Consider the following 27,754-nt stretch of genomic DNA (forward strand, 5'->3'; position numbering starts at 1 on the left):
ATTACTTCCCATCTTTACAGATTGGAAAATTAAGGCCCCTAGGTCACACAGCTTAAAAATGGCAAAGCTGACATTTAATCTCAGGCCATCTGAGCTTTGCAGCTTGTGCTTTTAACTACTACACTCTACTACCTAGAGTGGACATTTACCCAGGAATGGTATCAGTTGGAAGGCCCTCCTCAAATCATTTCCCCTGAAGTGTCACCAGAGAACATTTAACCATTTCTAAGGACAATGGTGGTGTTGTTACCTCCCCTTCCTTCAGGTGATCCTGGGGCCTAAGGATTTTTCAGATTTACAGTGTCTGCAGTTCACAATGGCAGAGTTCTCGTGTCACTCCATGCAGTTCAAAGATTGAACTGGTCATTACCTAGGCATCAGTACAGTTTTGATGAGCTTTTCTGTGGGAAGCACTGCACTGAGTGCCAAGAACTTAGAAAGGTAAAGGGAGAGAGGTCCTTGTGCTCAGACACTGCTATAGATGCAATTGTATCCCCGCAAAAATCTATATGTTGAAGCCCTAATTCCCAACGTGATGAGAACTGGGATGGAGCCTTTGGAAGGTAATTAGGTTTAGATGAGCTCCTAAGGGTGGGACCCCTATGATGGGATTAGTGCCCCTATAAGAAGAGATAGCAGAAAGCTTCCTTACTCTGTCTCTCCTTGTGCCATATAAGGATGAAGCAAGAAGGCAGCTGTCAGCAACCTAGGGAGAGAGACCTCTCCAGAAAGTAACCATGTCCATGCCTTGGACTTCTAGTCTCCAAACTGTGAAAAAAACTAATTTCTGTTGTTTAAGTCACCCAGTCTATGGTATATTGCTATGGTAGCCTGAGCTGACTTAGACACCGACTTAGATAGGACAGGACAGACACTTATATCTGGGTTTATGAAAGAGATTCAGACAGGATGAAGAAGTTATACATAAAGGTCATATATAGAAATACTTATGCCCTTTAATAGAGAAGGTTTAGCGTACAGATAATAATTATTATCATATTACTATTGCTACCAATTACTAATATTTAACACAACATTTTCTCTTTTAGTCCTCAAAACAATCCTATGAGAAGCTGAAATCTAGAGAGAGTAGGTAATTTCCCCAGAGCACACAGCAGTAACTGGCTGACAGAATCAACCCCAGCGATGACTACAAATCCCGACTCCATTCTGGCATCATGCAGCAGGGGGCAAGGCAGGACTTTTGTAGCAAAGCTTCCAGCACTGCTGAAATACAGCAGTTTGAAACTCAGCAAACAAGGCCTAGATTCAAGGCTTTCTAAAACAACAATAGGGCACTTATTTTTAGCTCCTGCCAAGACAAAGGAAAATAGCAGCTTCTTATCTGTGAAATGATTGTCCCTTTTAAATTAATCCAATATGAACAAAAAGATAGCATCAAAATTGGACTTGGATATTGCAGTCAATCTCAAAAGATTTTGGAGGGGACTTTGTATGATCAAGGATAATCTTAAATCACAATCCCTTTCAGGTAAATGTGAAAACTGGGAATGCTTTAATGCTTTAAATTGAGTAACAATACATTTCACAGAGTTTAGATTTGAAATGCACAGCACCCTGTTCTCCCTGCTCTCAGAAAACCTGTGCTCTGAAGTGAATTCACTGAGGGCTAAAAAGTTCAGTAACACCTATTGAGTTATTGCACAATGGCTTTTTTTTTTTTTTTTTTTTTTTTGTCTGAAGCTCTCTGTTTATTGAGCATTATGAATCAAACAACCCCATCAAAAAGTGGGCAAAGGATACGAACAGACAGTTCTCAAAAGAAGACATTTATGCAGCCAACAGACACATGAAAAAAATGCTCATCATCACTGGCCATCACAGAAATGCAAATCAAAACCACAGTGACATACCATCTCACACCAGTTAGAATGGCGATCATTAAAAAGTCAGGAAACAACAGGTGCTAGAGAGGATGTGGAGAAATAGTAACACTTTTACACTGTTGGTGGGACTGTAAACTAGTTCAATCATTGTGGAAGACAGTACGGCGATTCCTCAAGGATCTAGAACTAGAAATACCATTTGACCCAGCCATCCCATTACTGGGTATACACCCAAAGAATTGTAAATCATGCTGCTATAAAGATACATGCAAACGTATGTTGATGTGGCACTATTCACAATAGCAAAGACTTGGAACCAACCCAAATGTCCATCGATGATAGACTGGATTAAGAAAATGTGGCACATATATACCATGGAATACTATGCAGTCGTAAAAAGGATGAGTTCATGTGCTTTGTATGGACATGGATGAAGCTGGAAACCATCATTCTGAGCAAACTATCTCAAGAACAGAAAACCAAACACCGCATGTTCTCACTCATAGGTAGGAATTGAACAATGAGAACACTTGGACATAGGGTGGGGAACACCACACACTGGGGCCTGTCGTGGGGTCAGCGGAGGGATAGCATTAGGAGATATATCTAATGTAAATGACAAGTTAATGGGTGCAGCACACCAACATGGCACATGTATACATATGTAACAAACCTGCACGTTGTGCACATGTACTCTAGAACTTAAAGTATAAATAATTTTAAAAAAAGAACAGTGTAATATTTAAGAAAAATTGTCTCACAAATCAGTAAAGGCATGTTTTGTCAACCATCTGGTAAGCTATTGAACGGATGCTTTTTTTGTTTTTTCTTCTTTCCAGCCAAATGATTTCAACACACTCTACTACCAGATGTCTTCTGTTTCTGAACAAATGATAGGAAGCAATTTCTGTCCATCTACAACAGTATAAATAGCAAATCATCTTGGCTCTATTTAAAGTGTAATGCAACAAACTGTGGAGCCCTGAACCCAACATACACTATTCAATTTTCTTATGGATATTTTTTATTTCCCAAGATTATTTCAAAGAATAAGAGAAATAAATGATACATTCATAGATAAACAGATGATAAATGTTGGTTCTATTTGTTTTATTATAGAAATAAAAGTTTACCTCTGGAATTATAAATTGTGTTTATAGAGTAGAATTCAATATTATAATGAAATGTGCCATAGGAAAATATTCAGCTGATTAGCATTTAAAGATATGCATTATGGTTGGTGCTCTGCAAGCTAATTATGCAAAGCTCAAATTCATATTAATAGTGTAATTTTTATTTTTCTAAAAACTTACTTTTATGTGTCAAATGACATATCCCTCATCCTTCTAAAAGAATTTAAAATAGATTGCAACAAAATATGTAACAAAGAAAAACAGAAAATGTTCAGGCAAAAAATTTAAAGAAGATGCAAATATTTTGATTACAAATAACATCACTGCTGCCACCGGAATTTAAATTGGCCCTGCACATTTTCTTAATAAGGCCAAACACATAGACAGATGATAGCTAGCTAGATAGATAATAGACAGACAGACAGAGATAGAACTCAGTAAATCGTATGCCTACCCTTATACCATTGTTGCATAGGAAGAAATATATTAACCCTTCAGAGAAGAAGAATTCTTTTCTGGTACTAAATTTAAATCAAATTTATGGGCAAAGGGAAGGGAATTGCTGAATAATAAAGACACATATTCTTAAAGTCCCTTTGAATCATCTTCAAAACATCAACCAGAAGTTTCTACACAGATAGACCAAAATGACAACTTAAATATTCCAGGTGCTTCAAGACAACAGGATCGTCTTCAGACATTGAAACAGACAGGATTGATTTTATTTTCTCAGGGCTGCAGTGGATGAGGATCACAGACAGGTGACTACAGGATCCAGGAAGGTAACAGAGACTGTAGATTCAGCCAGAGATAAAACAATAGGGATGTGGTAAGGCCTCTGGCAAAAAGAGAGAAGGCAGGTCCCAGCAGAGAGTATGTGCCTAGCCCTAGAAGAAACAGGATGCTAACAGCACATTCTCTGGGAGGAAATTCAATTCATAGGTGGTGTGATTATGTTCTGAGTTGCAGGAAAATAAAAATCATTTGCAAAATACTTCATGTCAGATACATTATTGGTAATAATACACAACTTCAAAATGAGGTTTTAAGTATGCACAACTTTAAGTATCCACACCATGAAGGATGTAGTAGGTCATGGCAAGGTAACTCTCCAGTAATTAGAAAAAGCCAGATAAGTTAACAAATATTATACCTTTAAATATGTGGAAGAGCTGTGGAAGCCATTAGGACTAGATACACTAAAATCACAAAAAGGGCGGGGTGCAGTGGGTCACACCTTTAGTCCCAGCTACCCAGGAGGCTGAGGTGGGAGGATTGCTTGAGCCGAGGACTTCAAGGCTGCAGTGAGCTATGATAGCACCACTGCACTCCAGCCTGGGTGACAGAGTGAGACCCTGTCTCAAAAATAAATAAATAAATAAATAAAATCTGATAACGTGACTTCTGGTTTGAGAAAAGAAAGCAAAAGAGCTAAGCCCAAAATGTCCTAGAGTGAAACTGAATCTCCTGTTATTTTAGGGCTGAGAAGGATTCATTTAAATTCTTTACTAATACATTTGCATTTTAAACCTTGCTACCACTATAAAAATTTGGTCACCAAAAACATTATTTTATAATTTCATTTATTAGCTAATTCAATTTATAATAGTTTTAATCCAGTCACTTCTAATTTCTACTTTATTGCTACAAGGCTTTAAAATACTTAATGTTTCTCATTGTATCTATTTTTGCATCTTGTTGAAACTTATTTTAACTTAATTAACATGTAAAGATATTCTCTGTGTTAAAACATTTTTTAATAGATGTCCTGTGACCTTATCCAATATTACTGTCTTCCTTGGAAGTAGTCTGGTGTGAATATCTCCAGGTCTTTTAAAAATACATTTAGAGTTATGTAAGTATACTTGGAGGTATATTAAACTTCTTATATGAAACATGTATGCTAGCATTCCATAGTATATTGCACCTTGGTTTATTCAGGTCAAAATACAAACTCCTTATCTTAGTTTGGGGTGCCATAATAAAATATCGTAGGACTGGGTGGCTTAAACAACATTTATTCCTCGCAGTTCTGGAATCTGCCACCATAGCCAAGGTGGCAGCAGATCCAGTTTCTGGCAAGGGCCACTTCCTGTTTGCAAATAGCTGCCTTCTCCTTGTATCCTCACCTGGCAGAGAACAGAGAGAGAAAGAAATTCTATGCCTCCTCCTCTACAAAAGAGCACTAACTCTATTATAATGGCCTCACCTTCGTGACCTAATCTAATCCTAATTAGCTCCTAAAAGTCTCACCTTCAAATGTCATCACATGGATGATTGGGACTTCAATTTATGAATTTTGGGGCCACAAATGTTCAGTTTATAACACTGCTCATATGGATCCATGCATCTGTATTGAATAACAAGAACCATTGGATAGAAAGTGATTTGTGTCAAGTAAGAAAACAATCATCCACCCTGTAGAATCTTGGTCAGAGAGAGAAGTTCATTCAGTCTATTAGTCCTTCATTTAAAAAAAAAAGTTTCTAATGGTATTTCTCACAGCTGTTCTTCATGTTGTCTATTTTCACTAAAAATGTTGTTATCCATACATTTCTTGTCGTTTTTTGCTTGTATGTTGGTCACCTGCCTCTTCTGGCTGCAAGGCCCTTTTTAACAGCAACACATGTTTAAGCCCACAGGGCCTTCAAGAATTGCTCAATGACCCCTTCTCCAAAGCCACTTTACTTTTCCATATGATAATGGTGCTCTCTTGGAAATGTCACTAAAACTTAAAACTATTTCCCCCTTGAATTAGAGATTCACTTGTTTCCCAGCCATCCCCTACCCCCGCCCCAGTCCTCATGTTCCACGGTCTAAGAAATCCCCCTCTTGACGAACTCCCATTACATTTCATATGTTCCCCTCTGTGGAATCAATAAAAAGTCTACCTTGTAAAACAAGGCACATTTCGCAAACTAGATGGCAGAGGGAGGCCCTCTGGCTACTTGGTTAGGACTCACAAATGAGTACTTTACTTGAAGGCCTCACTATGATATTAGTGCATACTATTTTTTCTTTCCTTTTTATTTAACTTTCCTTGTCTCTTTTCGGATAGTTCAACAACTTTATTGAAGTATAATGGACATGCAATAAACTGCATGCATTTCAAATGTAGAATTACATGTTTTGACATATTTATTCTACTGAGAAACCAGCAACACAATCAAAATAGTGAACATATATGTTCACCACCCTCAAAAGCATCATCATTCCCCTTTGTATCCCTTTTGTTCATAAATTCTTTCTTTAATTAGATTGCCATATAATTGACAAATCATAGATTCTTTTACATATTAATGATATTTTACTACTTCAGGCTAAACCTTGCCTTAATTAAATTTTTACAAGGCCTTTTTATCTTCTACCTCTCATTAGGAATTATCTTATTCCCTAAAATACTGTTTTTCAACCTTTTTTCCTACACAACCCATTCCCATCAGTAACTCTTCTCACTACATAGTCTTATTATAAAAACGCTTACTCTTAATATGACTTAACTAAGAGACTTAACTGAGAGAAAGATCTCAGCAGATTTTTTTTTTTTACATAGACAGTTTTGTTGTTGTTGTTGTTGCTGTTGTTGTTGTTGTTGTTGAGACAGAGTTTCACTCTTGTTGCCCAGGCTGGAGTGCAATGGCGCAGTCTTGGCTCACTGCAACCTCCACCTCCCAGATTCAAGCAATTCTCCTACCTCAGCCCCTCAAGTAGCTGGGATTACAGGCACGCACCACCACAGACAGCTAATTTTTGCATTTTTATTAGAGACAGGGTTTCACTATGTTGGTCAGGCTGGTCTCAAACTCCTGACCTCAGGTGATCTGCCCGTCTCATCCTCCCAAAGTGCTGGGATTACAGGCATGAGCCACCGCGCCTGGCCTTAGACACTCTGTATAATAAAAAGCAACTCTATAAACTATCCAAACATAACAATTTACTATACTATGAATGTGATATTTTAGTATAAGATGGCAGTAATAATTTGTCAACTTTTAAAGAAATGAATTCCTAGACAAAACAGACCCCTTAACAGTTTATAAAATAATTCACTCAACAGGTAATCTCTACCACCACCATCACAAATAAACTCCACCTAGAAGAACACTGCCAAAGAAAACTTCCCAACCATTACATCATCCATTGTATTATTGTAACTATATCCCTGGAGTCTGAAAATTTTAATATTCAAGAAACAAAGTTATTTGAAACAAATCTTTTACGATCATATATTTTTAAATCAATGGTTATTATAAAAAGTGTAGAATGGTTTTCATAGGGAGCATTACATAATGATGATGTAATTCACCGGGCCACAAAAGGGCAGCCCACAAGGTACAGATGGAGTTATGCAGATTTTAACAGATGATGGCAGGCAGGGTCATCGTAGCAAATCTCGGGTGATGCATGAATTGTGACAACTCCCAGTTGTTAGATTTGAGGAGGGGATAACTGTGTGTGTGTGTTGAGAGAGGAGAGAGAGAGAGAGAGAGAGAGAGAGAGAGACAGAGGGAGAGAGGGAGGGAAAGGGAAAGAAAGGGAGAGAGAGGGCGGGAGAGAGAGGGAGCGAGAGGGAGAGAGAGGGAGAGAGACGGAGGGAGAGAGGGAGAGAGAGAGAAACAATGAGTTTTTTGAGAGGCCAAAATATTTTTAAACAATTTAGAAAATGTCTTAATCTAGAAAATATCATCATGGGACTGATCATTTCTGGATTAAAAATTTTCCAAAGTGTTTAAAACATGCTTTTCCACTAAACTCTAATTCCTAGTTGATGGGCTTACCTTAAAATTCTGAGAGTACTCACACACAGCTACTTGGTGCTGATTTTCAGAGTGAGTTCTTGTTCCTAATTTATGTTTGGATCTCCCACAGTGCAAAGTCTTTATCAAACTTTTGTTGGTTGAGATGTAAACAGAATTAGTAATGCAGACAACAAGCCCAGTGCTGAACACAAGCACATAAACTAATGAAACAGGGCTGTTGCTTTCAAAACAGGCACTTCTGTTTCATTTGCTCATTTAATAATTGCGAGATGGTGTGGCAGTCACGGACAGAAATATATGAAGAAAGAAAGCATACCAATCAGTGGCAGAGAGTATAGTCGTAATGGCATGGCAGAGTCAGACTGTTTGGGTTTGAATGTTGACTCCAACATTTACAGAAAAACTTAGAAAAAATACTTAATCTCACTGTGCTTCATTCATTTTGAGGATTACATAAGTTAATATAAGGTGCAAAGAATAGTGCCTGACATAGCATAGTATTATGTAAGTTCTACCTATTATTGTTCTAATACTTCTTTTTTATTAATTTGGATTTAACATTCAAATAATTAGAAAAAAAGTAGGTAGATATCAGATAATTTGTGTCCTGGGTTGTAAGGGACAGAAACCCAACTGAGACTGGCTTTTTTTTTTTTTTTTTTGAGACGGAATTTCACTCTCTCACCCAGGCTGGAGTGCAGTGGTGCGATCTCAGCTCACTGCACCCTCCACCTTCCAGTTTTAAGCAATTCTTCTGCCTCAACTTCCCAAGTAGCTGAAACTACAGGCCCCCGCCACCATGCCTGGCTAAGTTTTGTATTTTTAATAGCGATAGGGTTTCACCATGTTGGCCAGGCTGGTCTCGAATCCCTGACCTCGTGATCTGCCCGCCTCAGCCTCCCAAAGTGCTGGGATTAGAGGCGTGAGCCACCGTGCCCCGCTGAGACTGCCTTTTTTAAAAACGAAATTATGCTTAGAGAACTTGAGGAAATTCTGTGTCTCATGGATTAGCCTCAGTAAACAGTGAAACCAAGAACAACTCAAATACCATCATCCTCTCTCCATCACTCTCTTCAACATCAGCTTCATTTCTCTTTCTCTTCAATATCAGCTTCATTTCTCTTTTTCTTTGCAAAGTAGTTTCTTCCTCTCTGAAATTTTAACTAGAAAAACGGGGCTGACATACCATGAGCCTTACATTCCATATTCTAGGAACTCAGAGACTGGTATACTTTTCTCAGTTTTAATTAAAATACAGTCATACATTGGTTAACAGTGGGAATATGTTCTAAGAAATGTATCATTTGGCAATTCCATTTCTGTGTGATGTCACAGAGTGTATTCACACAAACCTAGATGGTTTAGCCTGTTACACACCTAGGCTATATGGCATAGCCTACCAATCCTAAACTACATTTATGTACAGCATGATACTGCACTGAATACTGCAGGCAGAATAAGTATTTGTATCTCTAAATATATGTAAACATAGCAAAGGTACAGTAAAAATATAGCATTATCATCTTATAAGACCACTGTTGTATTTGCGGTTTGTCATGAACCCAAATGTCCTTATGTGATGAGTGAGGGCACCTTCCCAGGGAAGTCCTCCTATTGCTCATTCCTAAGGCAGCTCCCCAAGGTCCAGATGGATGAGGAAAGGAACAGCTCCCAATGTGATGAGGGCTGCAGGGTATTCCAGAGCACTCTTCAACATCAGTAAAAATGTTTTGACATACAAACAAGATAATTTAAGAGCAAAAATAAAGTTCTCCCTCTGCTAGCTTTCCTCAATTAGCTGTTCTCCTCAAGCTTGATAAGACTCCAGGAGCAAAAGAACATCTCTCAACTTCCTGACACTTTCCAGCACTTGGGACAGGATTGTAGCTGAAATGTTATGGCTGTGTATTATAAACTCAGAAATGGGGTTTTAATAAACAAAAACCACTTTATATGCTGTTTAAAACTTGCTGCAATCTGCTAAACATATGGGTACATGTGTGCATCTGTGCGTGTATTTTTTAATGACATTCTTGGAACTTGTACTTTCATCCAAAGAACAATGTTTTCTTCAAAATAATTCCTGGCGCATCATAGAGAAGACACCGTGTTATCCTCTTGCATGTCCAGCTTTAAGTGCAACGTGTGGCACACAGAAGAGGCTCAACAAATAATCCCCTAAAAGGGGAAGGAGCTGATGAATGAAATGAATGGATGAAAGGGATGGGGGAAGAGGTAAAATCTCTTTGATTCTATTAGTTGTAATTCAAAAGTTACCACACAGGGGTATGGTGGGGGATAAAAAGAAAATGAAGGGAGAAAGAGTAGTGTTCTAGGTTAAAACTTGGGCAGGGAAAGTAGCGTTCTAGATTAAAAGCAACTTCAAAAGCAAATGCAAAGTGGTGCTTAATTACATATTGTTTTTTTGTTTAAAGCAGCTGTATCAAGCAATATGGGAAAAGTGGGGAAATTTGAATACGTGCCAGATACTAGACAGTATGAGACAATTGTATTGATTGTTTTGATAATGATACTAAAGTTATGTAAGAAAGCATTCTTTCTTCTTAGATCTGTATAGTGAAGTATTTGGAATAAAAAGTAGGATGTTTAATATTTACTTTTAAATATCTTAACAAAGAAAAAGCAAAGATAGCCAACATCTATGGTATATATACACATGGGAAAGAAGCTCCTGAAAGCAAAGGTGCTCAAGTAGCTCTAAAATTACTTCATTATCTTGAGGGTTTATTGTTAACAGGTATAAAAAGTACTTTACTTTTTTATCTATAGAAAGAAACCAAGGACACACTCAAAATGACACCAACTTAATTTTCCAGTAGTTTTTAAACACCACACCTGAGACAAACCAAAATACTCACTCTTCCAAAAGAAGATAAGTTGGCACGCTGTTCATATCCTGCATCCTTTTGTAATATCCCCTGCTCTCATCTCAACCTCTGAAGATCCAAACCACCAATTAAGGTCCAGGTGAACTACAACCATGACTAGGAAACAGTCCCAGCTGGAGGTCATTTCTCACTCTTCTAACCCAAGGCTATTAGCACTTTGGTGAACATTGGAATCACCTGGGGTGCTGTAAACCATTTCCAATTCCGAAACCATCCCTCCAGAGACTGAGATTCAACTGGTGTAGATTGGAGACAAGAAACTTGCATTTTTAATAAGTGCCCTAGGTGAATTTAATGCAGGTGCTCTAAGAACTACATATTGAAACAAATGCTTGAGTAAACACATTTTTTAAACCTTTTAAATGCATGTTCTTTACACCATATATTTAATGAGCTTAAAAACAAAAATCACAATTTATAGGTTTTGTTGCCCCCAAGAATCTGGCATAATATCCTGTCATATAAGGCAATATTAAATATTTGTTGGAAAACATTACATTTAGCAAGAAAAGAGTACTGATTATCCCTAAGAATTGATATTTATTTAAATATTGTTCTATTTCAGTTTAAAAAAATATTTAAATTTGTTGCACTAGTATCCCTAGGTTTTAAAACTTCTCAGTACATTGATAACTTTACGTTGTAACTGAATTGCAAATCAACAGATGATTTTTAAAATGTGATCTATATATATAAATATAGACACACACACACACACACACACACACACACACAAATTGGCTTTTTTAAAAAACGAAATTCTGTCATTTGCAACAACATGGATGAATCCAGAGGTCATTATGCTAAGTGAAATAAGCCAAGCACAAAAAACAAATACTGCATGATCTCACTTACATGTAGTCGAGCTCATAAAAGTAGGGAGTAGAATTGAGACAGGAGAATAGAGTCTGGAGGCAGGGAACTTAAGGCGTTTCACGCTGACTTCTAGAACTAAAGTGAAAGGAAAATCTTAACTTTCCATACCTAAGTAACAAAGGAACCAGAAGCTACTCCCTTTACAAACCCCCACCTTCTCTGTGGGGCAGATGGGAAATTGAAAGTAACTCTGATTTGTTGCTTTTTGCAACCAATCAGATGTTTGCCTAGGAGTGTAGCTTTGTAACTTCACTTCAGCCTCTTTGGTCGCTGTCCACAACCAATCAAACTGATGGTCGGCCACTACATCATTTACATGAGATTAAACACCAAGTTGCCAATGGGAAACCTCAAGCGGGTATTCTGTATCTGGGCCCTTGAGCCGGCTGCTGGGCGGCTCCCACAATGTGGAGTGTACTTTCATTTTCAATAAATCTCTGCTATCGTTCTTTCGTTGCTTCATTGTTTCTTTGCTTTGCTGTGCGTTTTGTCCAATTTTTTGTTCAAAACGCCATGAACTTGGACAATTTGCAGTCAAGACTCTCTACTGGTAACAGAACGATGGTTACCAAGCTGGAAGAAGGGGCTGACCAGGGAAAGAGGAGACGTTAGTCAGCAGTATAAAGTTTCAGTTATATAGGAAGAGTAACTTCCGATGATCCATTGCACAGTATGGGGACTATAGTTAACAATGTATTGTATATTTCAAAAGTGCTACAAGAATAGATTTTAGATGTTCTCACTACAAAGAAATGATAAGTATAGGAGGTGGAAGATATGTCTATCAGCTTGATTGGATTATTCCACAATGTATGCAGGTATTGAAACACCACATTGTACCCCATAAATATATATAATATTATTGTCAATTAAATTTTTTTAAAACCTTAGGTCCTATATACACACAAACTATTATGGTCAGGATTTGTACTTGTGTGTGTGTGTGTTTTTTTTTTTTATATACAGTCATTTATTTACAATCACTACAATTTAGATAATAGCTAATCAGCCTTTCAGAGATTTGTTTTGTTTTGTTTTGTTTTTGCTGATAGTTTCAAATTTTCTTTAATAGCATTATCATATTTTTGGTAGATTTTAGAAACTGTGATAATTTCTTAAATTATAGAGAAAATGTGTGTGTGTATATATATGTATATAAACATTGTAAATATATGTACAAATTTCCTCCACAATTTAAGAAATTATCACGTTTTAAAGTCTACCAAAAATACATAGACATATATTTGTATAAATGTGTGTGTACAAAAAGAAAGGAGTTGACATTAGCTAATTAATATTTGATATAAATGAGACAATGACTCCAAAATTAGCCTTCTGGTGTTTATACCCTTAATGTCACCAGCTGGCTCACAAATAGCAGTTGGCTTGGATATAAGGAAACTAGTGAAGGACATGTAGACAAATAGAAATTTATCCTCATCCTTCCATTTTGTTCAATGTACCCTTCATTCTTAGTACTACTGTTGACACCTATATTACATCTACATACAACACAAAACCATCAATAAAATATAATTTTCCCTTAAGAAGGCATATATATTTTTAAAAATTAAAAAGAGAAATATATATAAATATGTTATTTTTTTTTACATCCTCTTTCTAGTGTTCTTCATGTCTTCCTATAGATATAAGTTGGCATCCCCATATTATTTCACTTGAAATTAAAGAACTTCATTTTAGCATACCTTGTGGTGCTGGTGTGTAGAAAATTCCATTTTGTTTATCTGTAGATGTCTTTATTTTGCCTTTACTTTTGAGGAATAGCTTCATTGAACAAATAGTTCTTGTTTGGCAGCTTTTTGTTTTCCTTCTGCACTTTGAATCTATTGTTCCAATGTCTTCTGGATTCCATAGTACACCAAGAAATTGGTCATTGTTATTATTATTATTCTAGGAGACAGGGTCTCACTCTGGGCCCAAGTTGGAGTGCAATAGCATAATCATAGTTCACTGCAGCTTAGAACTCCTGGGCTCAAGAAATCCTCCCACCTCAGCCTCCTGAGTTGCTGGAACTACATGTGTGCACCACACCAGGTAATATTCTTTCTTTCTTTTTTTTTTTTTTTTTTTGGAGGGACCATCTTACATTGCCCCAGCTGTTCTCAAAGTCCTGGCCTCAAGTGATCCACCCATCTCAGCCTCCCAAGTAGCTAGGATTACAGGTATGAGCCACTACACCTAGAAATCATTATCTTATCAGTAATTTCCCTATTTGTATCTCCCATTCTTTTCTGGACTGGCTGCTTTCAATATTTTTCTTTCAGCATTTTGATTATTATGTGTCCAGGAGTAACATTCTCTGTTTATTCATCTTCAAGTTTGTGGAGTTTCTTAAAACTGTAGATTAATGTTTGCTTCAACTGTGGTGTTTGGGGCATTATTTAATCAAGTATTTTTCTAATTCGTTTCTTTTCTCTCTTCTGGAATTCCAATTACACGTATCTTAGACGGCTCCATAATGTCCCAGAAGTTTATGACGTTCTGTTTACATTTTTTGTCTTTTTCTCTCTGTTCCGGATTGTGTACATTTTATTAATCGTTTTTCAAATTCACAATTTTTTTCTTTTTTCTTTTTTTCTTTTGAGACGGAGTCTTGCTCTGTCGCCCAGGAGGGAGTATAGTGGCAAGATCTCTGCTCATGGCAAGCTCTGCCCCCCGGGTTCATGTCATCCTCCTGCCCCAGCCTCCCGAGTAGCTGGGACTGCAGGTGCCCGCTACCACGCCTGGCTAACTTTTTTGTATTTTTAGTAAAGACAGGGTTTCACCATGTTGACCAGGATGGTCTCGATCCCCTGACTTCATGATTCGCCCACCTCGGCCTCCCAAAGTGCTGGGGTTACAGGCGTGAGCCACTGCTCCCGGCCATTTTTTTTCTTCTTCTTTTACTTTAAATCTTCTGTTAAGATTATCTAGCATTTAAAAAGTATCAGTTACTGTATTTTTCAGCTCTAAAATTTTGCATTTTGATGAAGTTACCATTTCTCTGTTTAGAAATAATTATTTTAAATATTTGATCATATTTTCTTTAATTTTAAAATGTATAATCGCTGCTTAGAAGTCTTTTTCTAGTAAATCCAACACCTGGGTCAACTCAGAGTCAGCTTCTATCAACTACCTTTTTTCCCTAAGCATGGGCCACAATTTCCTGGGGGTTTTGTTTTGCTTTGGTTTTGGTTTTGCATGTCTTAGACATTTTGGTAGAAAACTGGACATTGTATATAGTATGTTATAGCTACTTATAATTCTGTATTGTTCTTCCAAGAATTATTGGGGTGTTATTCTAGTATGCAGTTAACTTGCCTGGATTCAAATTAAAAATATTGCGTCATCCTATGTTACGTAGCCTATGGCATCTTATAGCAGCGGTTTTTGTGTGTTTGTGTTTTGTTTTGTTTTGTTTTGTTTTGTTTCTTTTGAGACGGAGTCTCGCTCTGTCGCCCAGGCTGGAGTGCCGTGGCGCGATCTCGGCTCTCTGCAAGCTCCGCCTCCTGAGTTCACGCCATTCTCCTGCCTCAGCCTCCCAAGTAGCCTGATCTCTGTAAGTCTTCCAGGTCCTGCAAAGTTCTGTGGTAAGTCAAGGATTTGAGCAGAGACGATTCTCACTCTCTGGTTTGGTGCTTCTATTAATTTCTCTCTAATTTGAAACAGCTCTACTGGCTTTGTACTCTATATAGTGATACTCCGAATCCACCCAGATTCAGCTTTCTGCCATTTGTGCTGTGCACAGCCAAGAAATGCATTCAGTTAAGAAGTTTCCCACTCAAATCTGTATACCTATATTTTTTAAAGTGGATTTATCTTTAGTATCTGCTTGCTTTTTCATTAAGCCTCATCTCTGTACATATGTAGCTCACTAGTGAAACATGAATTTACACAGCTTATGTTCTGAATTTGTGTCTTACTTTTTCTGGGGATTTTATGCTGTTCAGGATTTTCCTTTAAATTTCTCGCAACTTACCTAGTCCCATATTGATCTTAGCATCATTAGCTAGTAAGGCTGCAGTTTATTTTCACCGCCATTTTCCATAGCCATATCTGTGATAACTGATCATCATTCTTGACCCATAATCTGCACATTCACAATTCAAAGCCATTGCAATTGCAAGTGTTCAAAGCCATTCCAGTTGTAGGCTTCTGTTTCCTTTTCAATGGTTTTCAGTGTCTTTTCAGTCTAGTATTTTACAGTTGTTATTTGCAACTACTTTACTTCTCTATCATTAATTACCATCTTTTTTGACCTATCATTTATCACACATCTAATAATGACAAACTATGTACTAATAAGTTAAATAACTAGCTTATTCAGCACAACAATTCTATTAGATTTCTGCTAAGATTGAGCTCAAACAAGTTAACTAACGTACTCAACATCATTAACTAAAAAAATCCAGGATTAAGAATTAAATCCAGGATTAGGAATTAAATCTCTCTGCCTCCAGCATTATTCAGTAATACACTAGCCATAATCAAATAATAATAACAGTTAATCTTTAATGCCCTCTTGCTATGTACCAGGCATGGTACTCAGAAATTTAGACTTAATTCTAATTAATATATTTAATCTTCACAGTAAGCCTATGAAATGGTTACTCTTGTCAACTGTCTTATAGATGAGAAAACATTAGCCACAGCTTAGCTTATTTGAAGTCACAATAATATTAACTAAGTAAGAACAAAAGCCAAGATTCAAATGTAGGTTATTTTACTACAGACTGAGAAATGAATTAAATTTGGAGCCTAAGATACTTTCTGGAATTGAAATGATTCATTATATATAACTATAAAGATAATTGACTATAGCTTCCTAAACTACAAATTGTGATAAAAATGACATCTGTCCTGTATCAATCAGAAATTGGTATAAAAATTGAGTATTATAAGACAATAGAATGTCTAGAGCTTTTAATACATTGATATCAATATCAATTGATAGACTTCAAAAGCTTCATAATTTATTCAAATAAATAGACTTCAAAACATTGGCTTAACAATGACTTTTTAAAAATCTGTAATGGGTGGAACTCTTTAAAAAATAATTTTTTTTTATATCCAAGTGATGTACTCTTATAACTGAAAATTATTTCCTTAATAAGATATGTACCAAAAGATTAATAATTTAAATGTTGCTTTTGTATACAGTCCTTCCAAACACACAAGCACCATTACCAAAATCAACATTACCACTTTACTATTTTTATTGCTTGTTTACTAGAATTTCACACATTGATTTTTCAATTTGTCATGTAACTTAACACATTTTTTTAAAGTAAACTTAGTAAAAGAAGTCACTTTTGAGGAAGTCAATTTTAGGCAATAAACCTACATAGAATCAACTTGTGGAAGATGTAGTAATCTATACAAATCAAGAACTAGGGAAATGAATACTATCTTAAGGTGTTTGCTAAATTTAGATCTCCTAGAGTAGACTCTTCAAGTGAGTTGAAAACTCCCAAAGGTAAGTTTATTTGTTTCGGTTAACTATTTTCCTAACGCAAACATAGCTACAGTTTTCATCCATGGATTCCAGAAAATGATATAATCACCTTTTTCTTTGTTCCACCGAAGCCCACAAGGCTGATGATAGTCAGATAACTTATTTCTATAATTACCGTATGCTTTGAATTCCAGTAAGGAAATAACTGAGAAAACCAGGGAATAAATATAAAGAAGTGTTACAACTGGGGAAAGTATTAGTTAAGCTTCTTGGCCCAATGGGCTTTAATAAAAATGTAAAATCAAAGCAAGCAATCCTCCAAATAAATCCACTCTAGTTATTCCTCACTGCAAGTAAATTCAAATCAAATTAACAAGGACATTGACTCTAAGTAAGGTAGCTCTATCTTAAAGTAACTAATATGTTGCGATGTGATGTATAAAAGACAATACGATAGACAAGACCTCTTTAAATTGTGAGTTGGCTGAAATTGGACTATTTCCATTTCATTTCCTGAAACATACATTTCATTATTGCAAGTAATTTCTTTAAAAACAATCTAGCAACACATTAAAAAAATTATAAGCACTTCAGGGTATTTTTCTCAGCCATTGAAAACTATCTAATTAAATACTGTCATGTACAGCATTCATAAAAGAAACATGAAAATAGTCCCTTAAACCAATTATGTTCCCTTCCCTAGAATGTTTTACTCTAAGAAAGTTCTCAACTCATCTGCACCAGGCCACAGTTGTTGATATTGCTAAAATAAACAGTATTACTAATTGTCTCTCAGTAATAGATTATTTAGAGTTGAAAGTCCTTCTAGATACAAAGAAATAAATCATACTGAGAAATATAGACACAATGAAAAAACAATGAGTGAACTACCTTTTCTGAGCAAAGGACATTTATTTCTCAGTATCTTCTTTAATCACACTATGTGGGTGACCCTCTAATTTATCAGTTCATTAACCTGGCCAATGAACTGGCCAGGACTTACTGGACCTGAATGAATAGGACCTACTGGTAAAGACTAATTTTGCATTGGGCCTATTTGTCACTGTATTCTTACTCAAGGACGAAAAGCTCAAGAGCTTTGACTGTTTCTGAGACATAAGAGGAAAAGAAAAAGCAGAGAAGCAGTTGATTGTTGAAATGGGATATTGGAATGTACTGCAAAAACAGGATAAACTCTTAAATTTGAATTACAATATCTCACATATAAAACTTCCTGTAATGTTCAACTAAGCAAAAGTCACATTAGGCATAATGTCACCAGCATGTTACCAGATGCTCAGGTTTTTTTCTCATCACACTTCAAGGGATTTTATAATGAAAGTGCTTCATTGTTTAACATAGAAGTAAGTAGGAAATCCTATTAGTTTGCCTCTTAGAAATATATAGGATTACTTCATAGAAATATATTTTATAGCCAACTCAATCATAACAAACTATTCTACAAAATAAGTGATACCTTTTATACTATATACTACATATACTTCCTTCTCCTTTCCGTGCCCTCCCCCTCGCTGAGATGGAGCTTCACTCTTGTTGCCCAGACTGGAGTGCAGTGGTGCAATCTCAGCAGTTCGCTGCAAAGCATTCAAGTGATTCTCCTGTCTCAGCCTCCCAGGTAGTTGGGATTACAGCACCCACCACCACACCCGGCTAATTTTTTGTATTTTCAGTAGAGACAAGGTTTCATCAAGTTAGCCAGGCTGGTCTCAAACTCCTGACCTCAGGTGATCCACTCACCTCAGCCTCCCAAAGTGCTGGGATTACAGGCGTGAGCCACTATGCCCAGCCTACATATACTTTCATTATTATTTTTCACAAACTCTACCCCACTTTAACACATTTCCCAAGTATTACATCAACTAAAAGAAATACAGAAATTCAATCTGATGTTGATCTAAAATTTTGTTTATATAATTCGTAAGTAAAGAAATGAGAATATACTCTTAGCATGAAGTACACACAAGTACCACATGAGGTCTAAAAACAACTTTTTCCTTCCACTCACTTGCTGGGTCACCTGACTTTGATCAGCATTTAAGTGAGTAGGATACCACCTAAGTGAGTAGGACACACACAAGATATCTGAGAATGAATGATCTTACCTGTAACTGCTTTGAAATCCCTGGAATATATCCTCTTAGTAGAAAACAGTTTTAGTGTGTTTCCTTAATTGTTTTTCAAGCTTTTCATTTGTTTCCTGTATCAAATGAGGGGAAAACTCAAGGTTCTTTTTACTTTATTTCTCACCAAATATGACAAAGTTACTCATATCAAAGCTAAAAAGTAATATTCTCCCATTCATCACAGCCCTTTAAGAGTCACACATTTGTTGAATTATCCTAAGATGAAATTTCAAAGACAATTTCAACTGTGGTAAAAACATTTAGCAAAAACTCTCGGAATACTTGTCTATAACAAAAAATGATTTCAGAAGAACATGAGTTTAATTATCATGTATATCACTCAAGTGCAAAGACTCAAAAATATATTGATAATCTGAAAGGTTTTTTAATATACATTTAAAAATAGCTACTCATAATGTCATGTAATTTCTATTCCCAGTAAGCATGTTCAGTAAAAATAAAAGTAATATTCATGGAACATCTGTGGCTCCTCTTTGTTTAAAAGCAGCTTAAATAGATATAAGGAGGCAATATTTTAAAATATTGTTTAAAAGAGGAGACCATATGAATACGAACATGTTTCAGATTTCATTTTATTCATGAATTCTTGAATATTTAATTTATCTGAATGTCTTCCCAAGGGAAGTCAGGTGGTATTACCATAATCAAGTAAGGATTTCTCGGTAAGTAATCCCAGCAGGAGAGCTAACAGTCAAGATTTCCTATCTGGTGGTGAAATGGAGAGAGTTAGGGATGTGAACCAGAGATGAAGTTCTGAGCTGAAGCAACCCTGGTGAATATAAATGAGGCCTCCATCTGGGATTTTAGAGTGTATTATTTCCTTCACTACCATGGGTTTTAGTTTAACTCATATCCAACCAGATGTATTTAATTCATATCTAACTAGATGATAGGCTGGTTTTTACTTCTATAATTATTAACAATGATATATACAGCCTAGAATTAATGCAACAAGAAGCTCTGGCATTTGAGTAGAGTTAGTAGTCCATGTGCATTAATGATGTATCCACAAATAATATATTACTATCAGCTTAAGGGCCAGAAAGCATTTTCAACACAAATTGTTATATATGTCTTTAAGAGTCTTTAATGTTTTAATTCTAAAATGGAATATAAGCATATTTGCCTATACATGAATAATCTTCCCATTATAGCCTTTAGATACTGATTCTTAACACACAAAGACACCCCAACAGCCTAAAACAGTCATTCAATTTGGAAATATTTTTTAGCAGAAGTTCTGCCTGCCCACCCAATTAATAACCAATTCACCCCAAAGTGAATCAGAAATAGACTTAGGAGGGAAGAATATTTTATCTGCCAAAGCGATACAATATGCTTTTGTTTACACCTTTTTGTTGATAGTTACCATGCAACACAAGAAGCCACAGCAGCCCCTGCGGAAGTAAGATGAGATTAATTGTATGTGATGAAATGCTGACACTGTATTACATAATATTTCAGTGCTACCATAGATACACCCATTTTAGCTTCAGATGAATAAAACATTTTGTTCCATATTTATAATGATAAGTAGTAAGACGTTTTACAGGGATTCTGTAAGAATGGTATCAAGGTTTTATTGGCAAAGGTCACTAAAAATTGTTATATACACAGCCATTCTATGTAACTTCGCTATGTTGGTATAGTTGTACTTCTGTGGTTTTAGGTCTTATTCATTCATTTATTCCTTAAAAAAAAAATATTGATCTATGACAATGTAAACATACTTTGCACTGAATAGGATTTTGCCTAAAGTTTATCTTATACAAAGTCTATCTTATGATTACATTAATAAAGTTTCCCAGAGTTGAGGATATTTCAATGTTTCCAGGGTAAAAAATTTGGTAACAGGCCGGGTGCAGTGGCTTACACCTGTAATCCCAGCACTTTGTGAGGCTGAGGCAGGCAGATCACAAGGTCAGGAGATCGAGACGATCCTGGCTAACACAATGAAATCCCGTCTCTACTAAAAATACAAAAAATTAGCTGGGCATTGTGGCGGGCGCCTGCAGTCCCAGCTACTTGGGAGGCTGATGCAGAAGAATGGCGTGAACCCAGGAGGCGGAGCTTGCAGTGAGTTGAGATGGTGCCACCGCACACCAAGCTGGGTGACAGAGCGACACCTCATCTCAAAAAAAAAAAAAAAATTGATAACATATTTAAGGCACTCATAGACTGAATATTTCATGTCACTGAGGTATATTAATGAGTAATTATTACAGAGAAAAATATAAGTTTCTAAATAAGGTAAAGAAACAAATTATAAATCTATGTAGAAGTACACTGATACATGATTTTCTTTCTTCAATGAAAAAATACTTATTGAGATTCAACCAAATGCAGGGCACTATGTTAGAAGCTATGTGCAGGAGACAGGCAGTGTCAGGGAGGTTGGAAAATATAAATTGCAATCCTCCAAAATTCCAAAAGAACTTAAAATCTCGAGGAGGAAAAGGTTAAAATGGATGAAAGGTTAGCTCCTAATTTAAGGTAACATTATTTAATAGATAAGAATATGCATTTTAATCTAGGTTTCACCAGTTTAAGATGGTGGCCTACATTTAAATTATTTGAGATGTTTCCTAATCAAAATTAAGATAACAATGGTACCTTTTTCTGATTAGGTTTGAGGATTAAATGAGGAAATAATCTTAGCACAATGCTTGGATTTAGCATTCAGGAAATGTCTATTGTGGTTTGATTCCAAATGAGTAATACATACAAGATGAGAAGAACTTGGAAATGGAGTAGAGGTAGAGGTAGTACACAGCAGAACAAAAGAAACATCAAGCATGGGGAAGGACTTCAATGGGAGCTTGAAAGGCAGTTAGGATATAAATGGGCAAAGATAAACAAGGTAGTACTACAGTCTGTTGGAGAGGAGTAACAGAGGACAGACACAAATGTCATGTTTGCTGAACCAATCTAACTAGAATAGAAGGTGTGAGTTGCAGTTTACTAGGATGTAATATTGTAAACAAGAGTGGAGGCCAAATTGAGGCACTTTGAATAGAAAGGCTAAATGATCTGCACTTCACAGGTTATAGGGAGTAAACTGATTGCTGGTTTTGCATATTAATTGAAAATATTCATGTTCAGAGACTGTCAAAGAAATATAAATAAATAAATAGTCATACTGATGTATAGAATCTAGTTTTTGGCACCATACTTTCAAAAATAAAATCTAAGATATTAAGGGAAAGAATTGACCCTTTTAGAAGCATGTTTAGATTTTATAAGCCATGCATCATAATTATATCTCTGCATCTTCACATTCCATTTTCAGATAAATATATAGGCTCTTTGACTTTCAATGCAAAAGTTAATAGCTAATCTATTTTTAACTAGGATAGCAAGCATGCTTGGCCTACTGAGTTCTGTAAGTAAAGAAGGATAACACAACAGTAAACAGAAATTACTTAATGAATCAACTGTGCACATAGTCTTGAAAAAAATGTCTTCAGTGTTACATCACTTCAATTATAAACCAGCAATTCTTCAGATCTCATTAATTAGATAAGCATGTCAAATTAAGTTTCATAATACTTAACTCAGTGATTTTAGGGCATGTCAAAGATTCTTATGTATGTTATGACTTCTGAAATATTAAAAATTTTTAAATGGAAGTTTCTAGATTGAAAATTATAAAATTCTTAAAAGTTTCAAAGTCAACACAGACTTACATGTACTTCATTTCAAATTTGAAAATAGTTTTGTCTGTGATTAATTAAAAATATTTAACTGAAGTCAACCTGATGAATTAAATAAGACTCATAAGATTCAAATGTATGATAATAACATAAATTACACCTTAGGAGGGCATGGGGACTGAGGGATCCATATATTAATAGCGATGCCTACAGACAAACTGCTTTAACTACTAGGGGAAAAAAATGAATTGCTGACTCTAAGAACCAGAAGAGTATTTGAGGAGACACGCTTTCCGGCAGAGTTCCCTCAAATCAATTCATTCAGATGACCCAGTCAGTCTACTAGTGATGTCAGCCCTGCTTAAAGATAAAAAAAACTTTCCTTGAAGAGGTCCTTTACATCCCTTGTAAGTTGGATTCCTAGGTATTTTATTCTCGTTGAAGCAATTGTGAATGGAAGTTCATTCATGATTTGGCTCTCTGTTTGTCTGTTACGGGTGTATAAGAATGCTAAACCACTGCTCAGTGAAATAAAAGAGGACACAAACAAATGGAAGAACATACCATGCTCATGGATAGGAAGAATCAATATCGTGAAAATGGCCATACTGCCCAAGGTTATTTATAGATTCAATGACATCCCCATTAAGCTACCAATTACTTTCTTCACAGAATTGGAAAAAACTGCTTTAAAGTTCATATGGAACCAAAAAAGAGCCCACATTGCCAAGACAATCTTAAGTCAAAAGAACAAAGCTGGAGCCATCACGCTACCTGACTTCAAACTATACTACAAGGCTACAGTAACCACAACAGCATGGTACTGGTACCAAAACAGAGATACAAATCAATGGAACAGAACAGAGCCCTCAGGAATAATACCACACATCTACAACCATCTGATCTTTGACAAACCTGACAAAAACAAGAAATGGGGAAAGGATTCCCTATTTAATAAATGGTGCTGGGAAAACTGGCTAGCCATAAGTAGAAAGCTGAAACTGGATCCCTTCCTTACTCCTTATACAAAAATTAATTCAAGATGGATTAGAGACTTAAATGTTAGACCTACAACCATAAAAACCCTAGAAGAAAACATAGGCAATACCATTCAGGACATAGGCATGGGCAAGGACTTCATGTCTAAAACACCAAAAGCAACGGCAACAGAAGCCAAAATTGACAAATGGGATCTAATTAAACCAAAGAGCTTCTGCACAGCAAAAGAAACTACCATCAGAGTGAACAGGCAACCTACAGAATGGGAGAAAATTTTTGCAGTCTACTCATCTGACAAAGGGCTAATATCCAGAACCTACAAAGAACTCAAACAAATTTACGAGAAAAAAACAAACAACCCCATCAAAAAGTGGGCAAAGGATATGAACAGACATTTCTCAAAAGAAGACATTCATACAGTCAACAGACACATGAAAAAATGCTCATCAACACTCGCCATCAGAGAAATGCAAATCAAAACCACAATGAGATACCATCTCACACCAGTTAGAATGGCAATCATTAAAAAGTCAGGAAACAACAGGTGCTGGAGAGGATGTGGAGAAATAGGAACACTTTTACACTGTTGGTGGGATTGTAAACTAGTTCAACCATTATGGAAAACAGTATGGCAATTCCTCAAGGATCTAGAATTAGATGTACCATATGACCCAGCCATCCCACTACTGGGTATATACCCAAAGGATTATAAATCATGCTGCTATAAAGACACATGCACACGTATGTTTATTGCAGCACTATTCACAACAGCAAAGACTTGGAATCAACCCAAATGTCCATCTGTGACAGACTGGATTAAGAAAATGTGGCACATATACACCATGGAATATTATGCAGCCACAAAAAAGGATGAGTTTGTGTCCTTTGTAGGGACATGGATGCAGCTGGAAACCATCATTCTTAGCAAACTATCACAAGAACAGAAAACCAAACACCGCATGTTCTCACTCATAGGTGGGAACTGAACAATGAGATCACTTGGACTCGGGAAGGGGAGCATCACACATCGGGGCCTATCATGGGGAGGGGGGAAGGGGGAGGGATTGCATTGGGAGTTATACCTGATATAAATGATGAATTGATGGGTGCTGACGAGTTGATGGGTGCAGCACACCAACATGGCACAAGTATACATATGTAACAAACCTACATGTTATGCACATGTACCCTAGAACTTAAAGTATAAACAAAAAAACTTTCTTTTCTTTTTTTCTTTTTCTTTTTCTTTTTTTTCTTTTTTGAGACAGAGTCTCACTCTGTCACCAGGCTGGAGTGCAGTGGCACCATCTTGGCTCACTGCAACCTCCACCTCCCGGGTTCAAGCAATTCTCCTACCTCAGCCTCCTAAGTAGCTGGGACTACAGGCACACGCCACCACGCCCGGCTAATTTTTCTACTTTTAGTACACATGGGGTTTTACCATGTTGGCCAGGATGGTCTCGATTTCTTGATCTCATGATCTGCCCACCTCGGCCTCCCAAAGTGCTAGCATTACCTGCATAAGCCACTGCACCAGGCTGATAAAGGAACTTTATCCCTATCCCACATCAGGCATGATATAAAAGACAATCACCAATTAGGTGCTGACTCATGCACCTTAATAAACAGCTGAAAGATGTGTATAGGAAGGACCTCTGTTCCTATTCAGTTCAGTTCTGCAAACATGTACTCAAAATCTAAGGGCAGAAAATAAAGCACTCTGTGAGGTAGTAGCTGCAGACTTCAGCCTGGCTGTCCTAACACAGTGACCTGCTACAACCAACCATGGGAAAAGGAAGGAATTAAGACTAATGCGAAAGGAATTGCTCATCCCTGGAAACTGATTTTAGTTCATCTTTGTCTCGACGGGCAAAATCTCAGTAAATCCCTGGCATGCATTATGCGTGAACAGATGGCACTACATGACAAAAGTTGAGTACCACTGATTTGAAAGGCAGGAAATATTCCATAATTCTCCTGTGTACACAGCAACTGCTGTTCCCAAAAGTCTCTCCACTGGCTCAGGAATATGCTCTTTAATTCAGTAACACAGAAATTTTGCAAGTGGTTTCACAGAATAGCTGTAACCTGGCAGGGGTTACCCCGGTACCCCTAGTCATATGGTAGTTGAAACCATACAAAGTACTGTTCGATTTTTAAACGTCAAGAATGTAATGACAATGTCTTATGATCCATTGTAACATTCAACACAATCCCTAACGTCGAATGTTTCTTGAATAAATAAGTGAAAAATGAAAGAAACTGGGAAAGATAGGACTTACTGGGAATAGTTAGACTAACTAGATCGTAAATTTTACACTGGGTTGGCATCAGGATCTTTTATGCAACTGAAATCTTTCAAAGTAGCTAATGGGTAAAAAGAAAATGTGCAATTGATTGAAGTTTGGAGAAGAGACAGAACAGGAACTCCCAGCCCATCTCCTCCCGTTTCATTTACCTCTATCAATTGTCCCTTGAGGGATCTCCTAAAACCTTCAGCATTTCTCAGAGCACAGGTTAAACAAAATCACACCAAACCAAATTCTATAACTACAAGAATAAAATGTACATAGTTTATCACTGTAATCCTAACACATAGGTACTAGCTTTTTGTAAGTGCTCAATAAACATTTACAGAATAAATGAATGTAGGGTTATGACATTTAGAAAAACTATTTGAGGAAAAAGGAGCAAATTTATAAAAAGATTCAATAGTGAACAATTTATTCATCCCAAGATTCATATAAAATTGTCTTTAAAAACTACAAAGATATCAACAAAAATAGTCTCAAAACGCATTTGGAGAAATTTTATTTTACTTTAGTAATATGATATTCATTGGGTTGTGAGTCTTTAAGTATGGAAAATAAATAAATGATTCCTTTTTAGAAGCAGCTATTCTGTTGTGTTCACGTAGACTGAAAATTATGTGTTAGGATTACAGTGATAAACCACGTAAATTTTATTCTTGTAGTTATAGAATTTGGTTTGGTGTGGTTTTGTTTAACCTGTGCTCTGAAATGCTGAAGGTTTTAGGAGATCCCTCAAGGGAGGGACAATTGATAGAGGTAAATGAAATCCAGGATTTATCTGCAAACTCATTTATGCTCATAGTTAGCTTGAGATAGAGCATGCATTATTTGTTGTTCTTTTAGAGAGTTTTGTTTCTCTGATCACTGGCTACAGCTGCTTAAATGAATGATTCTTTCCTTAAGTTCCTGATACTGCTTTGTTCCAATTTGACATTTCCCTTGTACTACTCAAAATTAATCTTCATGTTATATGTTACAGGACGTTTTCCCCAACTCAGGGCATTGTACTCATGTTTCACTTAAATGTAGGTATTCTTGTTTCAAGTTTGCTAAAATGCAGAAACTTCCTAGAAGCTCTTCAGTGGCGTTTCTTAATTGGAACAACATATACTGATTCTTGATGACAAAGAACTGTATAATATTTGATGACTTAAATTTTATTGAATATATAAAGCAACTTAACAAAGGAAAAACAGTTTCTCACTGAAGACAGAAAAATGTTTTTCACAGTGAGCTACCCAACCAAAAATCCTTTCTCAGCAGAGCCTTTTGGATGTTTTTATTTACTTGATAATAGAATGTTATAAATAATGCAAAGTGATTCCAAAAGTTTAATTGAATTTATGTATACGAAAGTTTACCATATAGGACCAATATTGTTCATAATTTAACTTTGATAAAGTTTATTGAAAACATTAGGCCAGGTGCAGCGGCTCATGCTTGCAATCTCACTGCTTCCTGAGGTTGAGGTAGGAGGATTGCTTGAGGTCAGGACTGCAAGACCAGCCTGGGCAACAGTGAGATAGTGAGACCTTATCGCAAAAAAAGAAAAAACAAAATTAGCCAAGCTTGGCAGCACATACCTGTAGTCCTAGCTATTTAGGAGGCTGACGTGGAGGATCCCAAGCCCAGGAGTTGGAGGTTA

At 36.4% G+C, this 27,754-nt stretch overlaps 1 long non-coding RNA gene across 1 annotated transcript in view; it reads right to left on the reverse strand.

Moving 5' to 3' along the window:
• LOC115899055 overlaps nt 1-27,751 on the reverse strand; it is a 156,771-nt gene extending 129,020 nt beyond the window's left edge. The window contains exons 1-5 of the long non-coding RNA XR_004058657.1: nt 27,693-27,751; nt 20,515-20,542; nt 19,104-19,198; nt 17,090-17,185; nt 11,505-11,600 (exon numbers count right to left, since the gene is read on the reverse strand). This is a non-coding gene — a long non-coding RNA (uncharacterized LOC115899055). The remainder of the gene's footprint in view (nt 1-11,504; nt 11,601-17,089; nt 17,186-19,103; nt 19,199-20,514; nt 20,543-27,692) is intronic.
• Nucleotides 27,752-27,754: the final 3 nt, after the last annotated feature.

Source organism: Rhinopithecus roxellana, chromosome 8, assembly GCF_007565055.1.
Source record: "Rhinopithecus roxellana isolate Shanxi Qingling chromosome 8, ASM756505v1, whole genome shotgun sequence".
Classification (NCBI taxonomy): Eukaryota; Metazoa; Chordata; class Mammalia; order Primates; family Cercopithecidae; genus Rhinopithecus; species Rhinopithecus roxellana.